The 15,002-nt window shown below is 36.2% G+C and overlaps 1 long non-coding RNA gene across 2 annotated transcripts in view; it reads right to left on the reverse strand.

Annotated features, from left to right (window-relative positions):
- Positions 1–523: 523 nt before the first annotated feature.
- LOC128084279 (uncharacterized) overlaps positions 524–15,002 on the reverse strand; it is a 143,085-nt gene continuing 128,606 nt past the window's right edge. For both annotated transcript variants that reach the window (XR_008208428.1, XR_008208427.1), the window contains 2 exons: positions 10,836–10,950; positions 524–807 (listed from right to left, as the gene is read on the reverse strand). This is a non-coding gene — a long non-coding RNA (uncharacterized LOC128084279). The remainder of the gene's footprint in view (positions 808–10,835; positions 10,951–15,002) is intronic.

Raw genomic sequence — 15,002 nt, forward strand, 5'->3', positions numbered from 1 at the left:
GGACAAATTAATAAATAAAGACAGTTTTAGAAATTAGTATTAGAAAAATAGAAGCAAAACCAGCTTTTAATATAAACAAGTATGACATGGAGTTGTTATCAGAGGCACTCACAGTGACTTGCAGATCAGAGATCCTTATGGGTCACCGCTTTTAACAGTGTCATTCAGACCAAGAAAATTCTGAATGCATTAGACTCCTATGCCTAAAGTGGTATTGCTATCTCCCCTCTTTAATGTGTTAAAACATACGTGAGCTAATTTCACTTTTGCTTGCTGAGCAGTTCCTAAACGATTTATGGATGCTGACATCTACAGTTCTGAAATCTAAAAGTACTGCCAAAAGAATAACTGATCCCATTCTTCATTTCAATAGTTTATTTGTTACAGATACTACATAGAGCACCAGTAAAAGCTCCATTGCAGATATAGTAAAAACTCAGTCTTTTATGTATGGTATTCTGTCTGGGGAAGACTTGAGTAAGGGTCTTCAGTCTAACTAAGACACGATTATGATGATCAGGTACCTCTCCCTCTTCAAAAAGTAACAAGGTGATACATAATTCACAAGGAATCAAACAATAGCAATAATGAACACAAAGAATTAGAAAACATGCAGGACAACCAACAAGAACAGTATTTTTCTCTCAAAACTGTTAGTTGTAAGAAAATCTAATCACTCTCACAAGTGTCTTGAAGGATACTCTAGGTCATCACAGGATGTTGGGAAGCTGAGGGAAGTTTGCCTCGGGGAGCAAGTCTAAGGTGAAGGGGTGCTAAGCAGGCAAGAGATGTTGCTAGTCTCAAAGTCTATGAATAAAAATATATTAGACCTCGCACGGCATAGCAAAGAAATTAGCCCACTATATTTAAATGTATATCTGATTTTAAAATTACTGCTTTCTGAGCCTCATTGTTAAGGGTCCAGTGATTAAAGTTCTGGTTCAGTTATCTGAGCCTCTGTATTTGGAGCCAAGTACATTACCTGAGTGACAGCAGATGCAGCCTGCATAAATAAGAGAGGAGTTATCAATGCAAAGAGCGTAACAGCTACTAGTTCCGGTCTTTACTTTTAAATTAAATGTAATAGGCACTCTCCTCCAGAATCACTAAACCAGACCCAAAAAGGCACTCAAAAATACCTTTGTTAAACTGTTGATTATAAATCCAAATTTGGGAATCTAGACAAGAAGCACTACATTTTTTTTTTTCTGCATGGGACCACTTGAGATATTGTACATTGCACCTAGCAGTATCCGAATCACATCCAGTATGAAACAAAGGACTTCATCTACACTGAAGCTTCAATACACCAAATGCAGTTTAAACTGCAGTTCTGTTACAACGTATGTAACAGCCATACACTATGCAAGACCTCTGCAGGGAGAATTCAAGTCCATTTATAAAAGCATTACATTATAAAAATTGTTCCACTATTAGTCGAAGGCTTGATTTAGTTCTTCACTGTAGGTTCTAATGCACAACATTTGTAACTGTTCATATTTTTGGTGTATTCAATTACCAATTTTATTATATCAGTGTCCAGAAAACCCCAGTCATTACTTTGAATAAGCACTCACATAACTGACTTCAGATAGTCTAGATAAGAAATTAAAAATAATGATGACCGGATTTAAATAAGTAATGTCCAGGCTGAACCTAATTTTGATTTCAATTTCATTGACTATATACTAATTTAACTACATAGACTTAATGGAGTTATTATGATTTACACCACTGTCAGTAGCCTGTATTTTAAACACAGATCTTAATTCCATACTGAACTGCTACCTATTCTCTAAGTACAACAATGAAATTCATATATATAATTTGTAATAAAAAAATAGATAAAAATTTTTACCATCTGCTCTAGTATCATGTAGTTTGTCTATAAAAAGCAAACAATTGGGATTATAACTTTCCTTGTTAGCATGTTAATTTACTAATCATATGTAACAGGAAGAAAAAATAGTCAAATCTTAAATCAGAAGAAAGCAAGCTGTTTGTGGCTATGCTTTAAGTAAGAACAATTTAAATCCTACTGCTTCAGAGAACCAAATAATTCTGTAATATTAAAAATAACGGTTTTACATTAAAAGACACTGGCTTGTTTCTTATATTCCTCATATAAACATTATGTTACAGTGATTCCATTAAAGATGCATACATTTCCTCTGAAATGTCCAATTTTTAGACAGAACTGCCATTTCTTGGCTAATTCCAATGAAAATAGATCAGCTGCCTCTACTCACCGGTGACTAATAATAATGAAATAGAAAAGAAGAAAAAAGTGTATCTCACTTGTAAAGAATGAGTTACATTTTTAAGTAAAATGTTAACTTTTCTGTTTTAAATGTGATTTCAACATTTTTTCCTGGATAATACTGCACCAAGATAAGCTTTCCAGCATAACTTTTTTTTTTTTTTTTTTTTTTTTTTTTGCATATACTAAATAGCTACAAAAGCAGAAGCAATAACATGGCAAACTAACTAAAATATCTTAATTCCTGTTATTTACTACTGACTTGGCTATTTAAACATCATAACTCAGTTACCCACTTAAAATTTCTTCTCAGTGCAAAGATCTTCAGACCGTGCTAAAGAGGCACACGATATCACAAAGAGAGGAATGGAAAAATGGGAACTTGGAACTCTGCTACAGCCAGCGCAGCAGCTCAGTCTCATTATTTTAATCTTTGTGCAACATTTACAGTTGTCAGGAAGAGGGTTGTTTCCATTTGCTCCATCTGGCAAGCTGCTTGTGAGTTTAATGGACGTGCATTTCAAGTCTTCTTATGCCTGAGGCCATCTTTGAATTCATGTGCCTCAGTGGAATACCTAACAAGAGCAATTTTTAAAAATACATAATTTAATGAACTATGAAGCTCAATCTTCAGGGTTAATAGACTATTTACCTAATAAGAATGCTTAGAAAATATTTTTTCCAGGTTTTTTATGGCTATTGGGTTTCTATTTTGATTTCTTCGTCCTCTTTCTTTTTTTTCCTTCTATTAGTTATCTGCATATCATCAAGGATAATTTTTGTTTCACAATAAAGGTTGTAGAAGAGTGTGGCCTAGACCAGATTATCCTTCTCTCAGGATTTATGAATGGACATAACCATGGAATGGGGGTATCCCACACTAAGCTAAAGAAAAGGTGCGTCTGCCATGAGCTCAGTATTGCACAGCCATTTGGGAACCTGCATCACCCCTAACATCCCCAAACTTGTTGAATAAAATGACAGGATTCCAGCCATATTTATATGACATATGTTTTTCTATACTTAGAAACCTGATGGGAGAGGGATTTTATGTCTAAAACGTTTTTATAGCCTCAAACAAGACATGTGGCACTTGTTGCAGTGGAAATTATGTTACAAGTATACAGTGTAGCAAACTAAACATATTTCATACCACCATATGCCTAAAAATTTGGAGAGATACATACATCATGATGAACTGACGTTTAAAATAAAAGTAGTCTAAAATGATTTAAAGGAAATGTTTTAAAAGAAAAAAATAGAAAAAGACAAACAAAAAAGTATGTTGCAATACCCTATTTTCATTGAAAATGAAATTTACAGGAGAAACAGTGGTACTGAACAGTAATTATTTTTATCATTACTTACCTTCAATTGTTGGTAGGCAATCTATACAACTGCAAATAAGACTTCATTGTCAAATCAAGTTCCAGCTGTGAGTGAATCAGATATATTTCTACATATTAGAAATAGTTAAGGGCCTTAGTTTTGATTTTGCACTGGCATATGCCAGCATACCAGCTTAAACTTCAGCAAATTACTTCCAAATCAATTTCAGGGTGAAAATGGAGCTTCCTAAAACAAATGGTTTAACTGATTTAAATTATGCATTATCGTATTTCTATTAATCCTCTCTGTCATTGCTTGTGTTTTAGAATATTTCTCTGTGTATTAAGCTATCTAACATTAATAAAATTACTATAGTTAGAAAATTGTGGTATCCTTCCAGTTACCTCTGGTAAAAATTGTGGGCATTTCATCACCTTCATTAGGTATATTGCCACATGTTGACCAGAGGATCAGTAATGAAGCAGCTCACAGGTAGTTTTGCTACGTCTCTCTAGTGTGCCTTTGGAATTTTTTATGCCATCCCCTCATATCCTCATGGAACAGCTGTATCCTTTGCGTGCTGACACATCCCTGCCTCCCTAGCTGAAGGAATGAGCTGCACCAAGTTTTAAAGAAACACCCAGGATTCAACAAACTTTTCAGTATATCAGTCGCTGCGAGAAAGGGACATCACATACTTGCAGGAAGCCAGAAACAGGCAAGAAGGGAAACAGTGACTTCCACCTGCGCTCTTCCTCAGATCAAGGAGCAGTAATGTGCCTCAGCTTCTGCTTTCCATCATTGCGTGCACGTTACTTATGCAGCATAGTCAACAAGGCAACAATATTCCCTTGCTCAGAGAAGTGACAGCAGCTCCATGGAGGTTTTTTGTCATTATTTAACAGCACCACCTCTCCTGCTGTGGTCTGAAGTATCACCCACAGTGCTAGTAATGAGGGATATTTTATATCTTTAGTATCCAAATCAGGCAAAAAAAAAAACACTTTCCAGGCATTGGAATGCAACTTCAAACATACACCTCAGCCCTTTTTTAAATTTGCTTTTAAACTACTTAAGTATTTTATGGGGAACATACTAAAATTAAATATTGCACTAGTAGATCATATGGCATAATGAGATTCGGATAGATGGTAGGTTTCTACTTCACACTTTGATGACAAAATTCAAACCACGTTCAAAGTTTCTTCCAAAAACAAAACTGGAATTTATTGCAAAATACAAAGAAGGTAAAAAAAACTCTCAAGAGCTCTGGAAGACATAAGACAGATATTGTTTTCGTAATGGGAGTATGTTTCCTTACCCATGAAACAGCAAAATTTCAAGCATAAAAAGCTCACATCAGAACAAAATATTAATACTATCTTCTGCATGCTAATGCAGAAAGTATGGTGTCTCACTACATTTCATTGAAGAATCTTATATACATCTTTAGAAATCCATGCATAAAAGTTACTGTAAATGGCCTTAAAAAGTCCATTAAGTATCCACATATGTAATTTATTATATAAAATTAGATTATCCATATAAGCAATTTTAATCTGGTGTACATGGAAAACAGAACTCATTTAGAATGGTTGCCCTGTTAAAATGCTGAAACGTTTGCTTTTTCTTAGAGCAAGCTCCAGCTTCCTGCTTGTAGCCATTCATTCAGGAAGTCTACTCCTTTAAATATGATGATGGTGAACTTTTGAACCAAGAAACTAGGTGCCACAGAGCAGAATGCTGATCAAATTAGAAGGGGACCTTTTAACTGTTAAAAGTGTTAGAGTCAAAAGCAATAGGCTAAAACCAGGCCAAAGATGAAGTCAATAGCTACAGTGACCATTCTGCAGTGGTTTTGGTCCCTTGGACACATCCGAGTTCAGCCACCAGTCTAAAGATTCCTAAGGAGCAAAGCCAGCACCAGTAAAACATACCGCTATCTTAAGCTGCATCACCAGCAAATATCTTACACATTAACCTACTGTGCATGTCCTAGGGGGTTATCTCCTACTAGCCTGAAACCCAAGGACATGAAGCCATGCAAGAAGTGCGTTCTCATTTTGCCTCCTGTGGACTTGCAAAATCAAAAGCAGGGGACTGGATGCCCCATCCTTGGACCTGTTCAAGGCCAGGTTGGACGGGGTCCTGGGCAACCTGATCTGAATGTGTACGTTTGGTGGCCCTGCTAGGCAGGGGAGTTGGAGCTTCATGATCCTTGAGGTCCCTTCCAACCCGGGTGATTCTGTGGGCCAGACAGGCCTGAAGGCTGTCACTCCGCTGGTTTTGAATGTATATAAGAGAAAGTGAGAATGGGGCAGGCACTGGACACAAGTTCTTTCTCACAAACAATTATTGGATAACATATATCATCATCTATCCTCTCTACTTCTCCTCTGAAAATAATTAGGTGCATAAAACTTTTCAAGTGATTGCAAATAACCTGTGCAGTCATATTCTTTTGATCTCTGCTTAGCTATCAGTTAGGTGTTCTCTGCTCACAGTGATGAAAGATCAATAAAGAATGCAAAGAACTAAGCTTTTCTGAAAGGTGCAAGGTTTTGTTGTTGCTTTTGTAGTCAGGATCTGAAATAGCTAAAGCCAGTAGCTCTTTAGAATTTCATCAAATGCAAATCATCAGCCTTGGTACACAGAAGGTTAATACTGTATTTCTTAGCCCCAGAGTTATGTATGAAAATTTACAATCACTGACTTCAGGAAACCCATCTAAGCTCTGCATGTACATTTTTCACTTCGCCAGCTACTCTGGTGAAGCCAGTAGATCTAATTTCAGCAAGTCTGTGTTCCTGACAGCAGTCACATCAAATTACAGAATCTTCCAGACTTAGCTGGCACCTTCATCTCAGCCCTTTTATCAAATAATATGCCTGTTGCCTTCATCATGTAATCCTTAATTATCTGAAAATCAGCAGACTGCCACTTGTGCCAGAAAAGGAAATGAGGAAAGAATAGCGATCTTTCCAAAGCACATGGCTGGACACCCTTCAGAGACGTCTGATTTGATTGCCAGCAACAATATTCCACTGATGTTTTTTTCAACAGTTATGGCCTACGGCCCCCTTCCTAAAGAGTTATTTGATAAATGTACATATTCAAACCTGCATGTTGGTTTATTTGACAGAGATGGTTTGAATTGTAGTTCCCATTTTTCCAACCCATTTTACTTGTTGGGTAAATATGATGTGCCCCTAGGACCAGGTGCATTATATCAAAAGAAAGATTACAAAGATGGGTGGAGACGTTCACCAAAGGAGAATTCCAACAATAAATCTAATGAGGGACTCACAAAATGTCTTATTTTAGTCCCAGACAAAGATGTTCTAATTTCCTGGAATCAGATATAAACCCCAAAGAGTAAACAGGCAAAACTAGGCAGCCCATCAACAGTGTACAAGGGTCACTGAAAGTAATGCCTCCAATTTATTTCCAAAGACACTACAACAGACACAAAGAACACAGTAACAACTATTCGACAGAGACAATTCTCAGCTGCAGAACACTGTTTTTCAGCACAGTCACCACCATTATCTTATACATTTTTGCTAGTGAGAAACAAGAACCTGCATACTGAGCTCATGAAAATCTGCATGTCTGGAACATAAATGTCTTGCACACTGCCGTTGCCACTGCTGAAACACACCACCCACTGCTTCACTGTGCTCACATCTACTCTTTGGTCTCCAGAAATGTTCAGTAAGTGTCAGTGAATGACAATGGATGCCATTTTTTCCATGTGGAGGAATTCAGTGACACACCATTGCTTCATGGGCACTTCCTTGTCAAATGCTATTTTATGACTCTCTGCTGCCATCTGTCACACAGAAGCCTGATGTGAAATAATGTTGGTGAGAAGGTTCAACTTCCACTGCCATACCAACAACATCCACCTCTGACACTGTGGGCCTATGTAATAAAATAGAAGGCATTACTTTCAGAGCAGACCTCTTCATCATGTCCTATTGACTCTGAAGAAATCCAAGAATCAACACAGATGTTGGAACAGAATCTATCAATTTCTGGCCCCTGTATCATATCATTACCTGTCACCTACATTTGTAATTTTACTCATCAGGAATCTACTCATTTCTACTCATTTCTAAATTAAATGATTATTTAGAACCGAATGCCAGTACCTAAAGTAATCTGTTCTGGGCTAAATTCTTGCAAGCTGTCTCATGCAAGGGATTTTATTCCTTGTACCCTGTCTCTTATTATCAATGCAAAATTTTTTAAAAGAAGTTTTCGTTGGAAAACATACTCTGATGCTTGCCTATGCACTTACATGCACTTCAACAAAATATAGCCAAAAGGAAGAATGGTTAGTTATAAGAGAACTGAAGTTCACAAACTCAACAATAAAGGAAGGATAAATAGTAATAACAACAAGAAAATACCACTGTGCACAGACAAACTGATCGCTCTGTAGCAAATAGGTAACAGATCTCTTCTTTTTTAAAACTGCTATGTAAACTGTCTACATTCTAGCCTCTTTTGGACAGGGATTTAACCTGTGTACCTGTTCAACCACTCAGAACCAGCCCAACTTTTTAGGTTATTAATTGTTTTTATATAAAAATAAAAGTAAGGAAACACATGTCTGAGTACTCTCTACAAATTATTTTTGCCAGTGGCCCTCTTCAAGGATGTCCACTTTCACACTGAGACAGCTGAAGAAAGAACACAAGAAAACTACGCTGAAAAAATAAAAAGAAATGAAGTATAAGAATTGTCTTTCTCACAGTCTGGTGACTTTCTAGGGTGAGGTACAAAGTACTATTGGCAAGAAATGAATATTAATATATAAAATAAGATATGGTAGGTCAGGTCCCAAATCTGTGAAGCTCTGTGTGTGTGAACTTTAAAAAGCACTCAGTTGTTACAACTGTATTCAACTGTACATTATGCATTTCTTTTTGTTTATTGCCTCATGCCACAAATATTCCCTAATTCCAAATCTCAGCCACACACAGGGAAATATATTTGTGCTGCAATCTAAATGGACTAATAAAAACAACATTCAACCATTTGGAACTGAAATATTCATGAGATATTCAGGGAACGATGAAACTCAATTGCTTCAGCTATCCTAAAGGAAAAAGAGTCAAGAAAACACAGGAGTAACTAGAAACTGTTCTACTGTGCCTTCAAACTTTCTTCTTTATTTTTATTTTGCCTTTTGCTCCTCTTACTTCAAATCAAGCCGCTTTATTCTCATTTAGTGGATTCTACACCTGACTACCCAGCTGGCTCGAATTCATTTATTTAAATTTTGGCCTGTACAGTTCAAGTACTGTGAAATCAAAATAGGAAACTACTCTGCTGAGTTGAGTGAACTTCCTTTGCCACAGAATAGTCGTACAGTCAGATGGTGAATACACACGTGTGCGCTTGCAGGAGTCTAAAGATGTTGAAGTTTCCCAAAATCCAGTGCTTAGGGTTAACCTCAGACAAAACTGTATTGCTTGTTATAATTGAAATATATTCACTGTATTGAGAAGTAGCTCTAGGCTCAAGTTACTTGTGAACTAACTGACCACATCGTTCTTCAAGGAAACATATAATCCACTTAAGAAATCCAGTTTTTTCATTCAAATCACAAACAGTCTAACTAAGATATATCACCATTCACATATCTGAGCCAGTGGTATCCTTGCCAGGAAATATATGGTCCTGGAAACACTGCCCACTGGGGCTACTCTAGCTCTGTCCCTCAGACGTGCATGACTCAAGCAGCTGAAGAGGATGCTGTCTATTTCTCTTCAGTATTTGTCAGCTTGGGAGAGCATGAAGTAATTTCATACCATCTTGAAACTGTTTATCATCCTTTATTCTTAGCATCTACCTAGCTATCTGTAACAGCAAATATAACTGTCACCTATCCTTCATAATGGATGTACTTTTTCACAAGGGAGGACGGAGCACACAGGCGCTCCCCGTATCTTCAGTTCCCAGCCATATCCTGTTATCTCATACATTTCCTTTCAAAATTATCTTGAAGGTAGGAAAATAACTAAGACATGCAAACATTTGTAAATAGAATTGTCAACAGAAAATACAGCCTAGAATGGGCCTAGCAACTCCGTGATGCACAAAAGCAGAAAACATTTTACAGACTGCCAACATTTTTAGTAAGCCCTTTGTTCCACCTGTTAGGGCTACACTTGATTTCTGCACTGAAGTATTCCCTTCTCCAGGCTCTTCTGGTGCCCCAGCCAGCACAGTTTACCCACAGCCTCTACAAACACCTCAGGACAAGGTCTGTTCTGGCTGCGGACAGACAACTCTCCTCCAACTCCTTCCTGCTCCCCAGAGATCTTGTCTGACCCCATCTACTCCATACCTAATTCTCTGAAGACCTACCTAGGGCTTCTGCACCAACCAACCTGCTGAAGGTGTTTGAAGTCAGGAAGTATTAAAATCATTCAATGGCACACCTATAAATCCAAGGTCTTCTTCAAACTAATAAAATTCTTGTCCACTACAGGATGCTTCAATAGGGAAAAAAAGATAGATTTCCCTGTGAATGACGGTACACTCAGCCTTTCTTTTGAAGTAAAAAATTGCCTAGGAGGATAAAAAAACTCCACATTTTTACTCTCGAAAACTAATCTTTTCCTATTGATTTTTCAAGTGACAAGTTTTGACAAAGTCTTCAATCCCAATGACCATTTTTTTTGCCAGTGTAAAACATCTCCCGCCAATTCCTTACAGATTTCAAAACTTAAATAGTCATCACATCCGTACTGATCAATAGAAGTCCCATGGATGAAGGATACAAATATTAACAAAGGATTTGGAAACTGAAGAACAAAACACTAGCGTACCTAAATTTATGTGCTGATTAATTTTGTATTAAACACACTTGCAGCAGTACGCTTAAAAAAGGATCTCAGTGTTTTTTTGCATCACCAAATCTTAGTAAGTTCATCTGATTTAATCCAACTTGCTCATCTTCTCTTCACACAACCTTAATTAAGTGCTCCTATGTGCCCTAGATTATCAACACCAAAGGAGTTGTTTGGTTCATATTCCGTTCAACATCAGTTGTTTTACTGTTTGATGTTTTCTAAATACTTTACAAGTCAATCTGGGTTTTCAAACACATTTGAAAGACCTAAGAATGAATGGCATCTCTTGAACGTTGTCTCCAAAATAAAGCTATGCAAAATTCTTATTCCCAGTTTCACAAATATTTGAGGAATATTATGAGAGAAAGCATGATTACCTTTTCACTGTGTGTATAGTCAAAGCAGCTGCACAAAGGCTCTTCGCCACTGTGGTAGTTGACAACAGGAGTTTTCTTTTTCATAAGAAAAGCATTTGCTTGAAAACAAATGGAGCTGAAAAACAAAGAGGATTTCAGGTTAACATACTGCCAATAGAATTTAAAAAGAGCCATTCAGATTTTATATTTCCATTTTCTGAAGATATCCTCAATAGTCAGAAAGAAACATTTTTTAAATATTATTTAATATTTTTAATTAACCATTAATTTTATCTATTAAAATAACCTACAGTCCATGTTTGATGGAAAATTCTTTTTAGTTCATTATTTTGGTTGGCAAACTGCTCAGACCCCCGAATTTCAGAAGGATCTTGCGTGACTCTCTGTCTCATAACCCAGACAGGTTCAATGAATAAACCCTCTAATGCAAAGAAATTCATAAGAAATTAAGTTTGCATTACGGCTCTCTCCTTTGCTGCTTACTGCTGCTCAGAAGTTGCTAGTTCCAGGTGGTTGTATCAAGACCTTATCTACTGAATTACTGGAGCTCTAAATTAGAATCTATATTGTAGATAATACTTTTGTCTATTACAGTATGTATCACTAGTTTCCTAAAAAGTGAAAGTCATTTCTTCTTTGCAACACATCTAGAATTGCAAGACACCTGTGCAAAAAAAAGGACACTTTTTCTGCCCCATATCAGTAAATCAACTCAAACTGCAATTAATGATTAGCTCAGTATCACAAATTTCTCTAATAGCTGATACTACTTAAATCAAGATGGTTGAATGCTAGCTCTCCTAAAACACTACGCTTGATGCACACCACACATTCTATTCCAAGATAGGTTTGCTTCCTTTCAGTGCAGAAAGTTACAAACATGTAGGATCAAGTCCCAGAAACATCCTTGCATGCTCTTCATATTTGCTAGCAAACATGGTGAAATACGCAAGCATAAAAATGGTTACAGTACTGATTACAACTTGCAGGTACACACTTAAGCATTTACACTCTATTTGCAGCTTACCTGCATGACAAAAAACACTGAACAAACTGGAAAAATGATTAAGTTCCTTTTTTGAAATACAAATTATAAAGGCTTTTGAGGAGCTTTTATTAACAAAAAGGATTTGTTAGGCTCCCCAGGGAGGTGATTGAGTCACCATCCCTGGATGTGTTTAAAAATCATTAGGATGTGGTGCTCAGGGACATGATTTAGTGCAGGGTTGTTCAAGTTAGGGTAGTATGGTGAGGTTGTGGTTGGACTCAATGATCTTTAAGGTCTTTTCCAATCTGAGCAATTCTATAATTAAAATTTCCCTAAATTTGAGTCATTCAGAGATTGTGTTTGATTTAATACATTCCTACAAATAATCAGGCATACTCTGGCAACAGATAGCAAATGCTTGGTGAGCAGACTTAAACTGACTTCAGACTATTTGGCAATACCAATCAGGAATGATGTGACCATGTCAATTAGCTCTTCTAAATTAATTTATATTTAAGACAGATACACATCTGGTATGTCAGCGTGCTCAGAATTCACCAAAATACAGAATTGCCACAATTTATGTTAAGAATTCAATTTTTCCCCTTCCTAATATTGTACTACTTTGCCAAGTAAGCCGTTTTAAGGTATGAAGAATAGGCAAGAAATATACTACATGCTTAAGTGTACAGATTTAATTTTCTGATCATGGCAATCAGGGAGTACCATATCATAGATTTAACAATGTTTTTATTATTAAAAGCAAAAATCCATTGACCTAGAAAAAGCATTTCTGAAATTCTAAAGTCACTATACAGCAAGTAAAAATAACAAGCAATAAATACATGAACAATTAACGATACTAAAAATATTGACTGATTGGTAGCGAGTACCTATTACTATCACTTTCTGTATTTAATCAATTCTGACTACACAGTGTGTACTGTTATGATTTTAATTCTTTGGGAATAGTTCTGTGCTGTTTGACCACAGTACTTAACACAAGGCAGAGTGTTTAGTATTGATGGCAAAACCTGTGCCATTTCTATCATCTACCACTGGGCAAGGTACAGTTATAGACAAACACAAATTACATCTAGAATGATAAATCAACAATACACTTCTGAAGTAGCAGTGACAGACATCTACAACTGAAGAGACCACTCAATTACTTGAAGTATTTTCTCAAAAAGTCTAAGATGCTTACCCACGGCCACATTTAGGTTTGAATTAAATGTACATTAGGTAATCAGATATTTGAAATAGCTGCTAGAATCACTAGCTGGCTGTGTATTCTCAGAAGGCCAAAGTAGATGGCAATGGCTAATAAGTAAATATTTCTTGTGTAAAAGGATATGCAGATAGGATTACTGCTGCAGCCTCATCAGAGCAGCCAAACCTAATTAAGTGCCAAGAAGTTCTTACAACAGGTTTATGAGGTTTCCCTTAAAAAAAAATAAAAAAAAAAACAAAAAAACACACTACTCAACTACAGTACTACAAAGATAATAAAACCACAGCACCTCATCAGCAACAGGAATGAATTTTATATAGGTTTGTGAGTGACCTTATGCCCAAGGCATACTTCATTCACATTATTTAGAGAGCGTGTTGGATATTGCAGTTAAAGCATAATTGAAATAGTTAACCTAAACTATGAGGAATATTTTTTTCCTTCATCAACACATCCTTACAGTACTTGATAACACTTTTAACTGTTTCCCCCCACCCCCAAATGAAGCACTGGAGGCTATAATAAGACTTAGCTTTTTCCATTTGTAATGATTTATATTTTAAACTACTCATATTTCTTATTACTGACTATCTTTATTATCAAGTTAGGCATTGAAATTAAAATATTCTGTTTATAGAGACAAGCAAGCCATAGAGGTAAGTGAAAAAACAGGAACGTGTTAGATATTCAGAAATAACAGTGTGTAGAAATAGTGCTACTGTCTCATTAACTTCCTAGATTTCAAACATTTCCTCATCCCACATTACAAGGCAACTCTTTCAAGGATTTGTAAAACAGTCACCAGAGTAAATAAAAAACCCTGCATTTTATCTTGCCTTAGTTTCTCCTACATAAAGAAACTAAATATTTGACATAGAGATTATGTCAGACTCTCAGATATCAGCATCAATTAAAGAAAAAGTTGGATATTTAAGAACAAGAGACGTAAGGATGACACAAGCACATTTTGTATTCTGATGATCATCCTGCATATACACACTAATGTTCTTCATAATTTCTTCTTTAATTCAGCAATGACTTTTTCTCATTTGAGAAACATCTCTCACATGCTCTCAAATGCTATCAATGCAGCATTATCACATCTCATTATTCCTAGAAGTGGCTGCCCATCTTAAGTTTAAACAAGGATTCTTTGTTCATTTATTCCACAGAGCTCTGTCATTTTTGATATATTTGTGTTGAATAGTATTGATTCTCTTTTAATCCAAAAATGTAATGGCATTTCAACTCAATTCCTGGCACATTACTTACCATGTAGAGCAACAGAGCTATGTTAATCCTTGCTATGGTAACAATGAAGAATTTTCTCAGATATTACTATTAGGAGACACTAAACTCTTCAAGTGTGGCATGCTAATCATGTTCTAATTCTTCATCTTTCTCTTTCAAACTTTCTTCCATTCCTCCCCCTGAATTTGCTGACAATCCCCTGCCACTGAATACAATTACAGTTCCTAGAACTGTTCAGGATATATTTTATCTTGCTCAGGGAGTCCTCATAACAATATGAAAATGTACATGGAATATCTTAAAGTGATTGGCAGCCAGTCACCTTTTCCTCAGCCAAGAGAACTATTTAATGTCTTCTCTTAAAAATGCAAGAAAATGCATAAGTAAAACACAGCTTTTATCCCAGTCACAGTTCAGATCTTCCTTCCTACTAAAGCATTCATATCTCTGCTGTCTGCTCAAACACCTTTATAACAAGGGCATGAAACCCCAGACTCATCTAAACAAATTATAAATGAAGTTTCACTGTTTCTTTTTTGTTTGTTATTTCATATTATTTTTCTGATGTTATGCCTTTACGTGCCACCAGTTAGAAAGGGAAGACATGACTGAATAAGGCACAGTATAGCTCACTCCTGCTCACAATTTGAATAAAGGTATTCAGATTTGCACTCACACATAGAAATGATTTCAC

This window comes from Tympanuchus pallidicinctus, unplaced genomic scaffold (genome assembly GCF_026119805.1).
Source record: "Tympanuchus pallidicinctus isolate F22 unplaced genomic scaffold, pur_lepc_1.0 scaffold26, whole genome shotgun sequence".
Taxonomy (NCBI): Eukaryota; Metazoa; Chordata; class Aves; order Galliformes; family Phasianidae; genus Tympanuchus; species Tympanuchus pallidicinctus.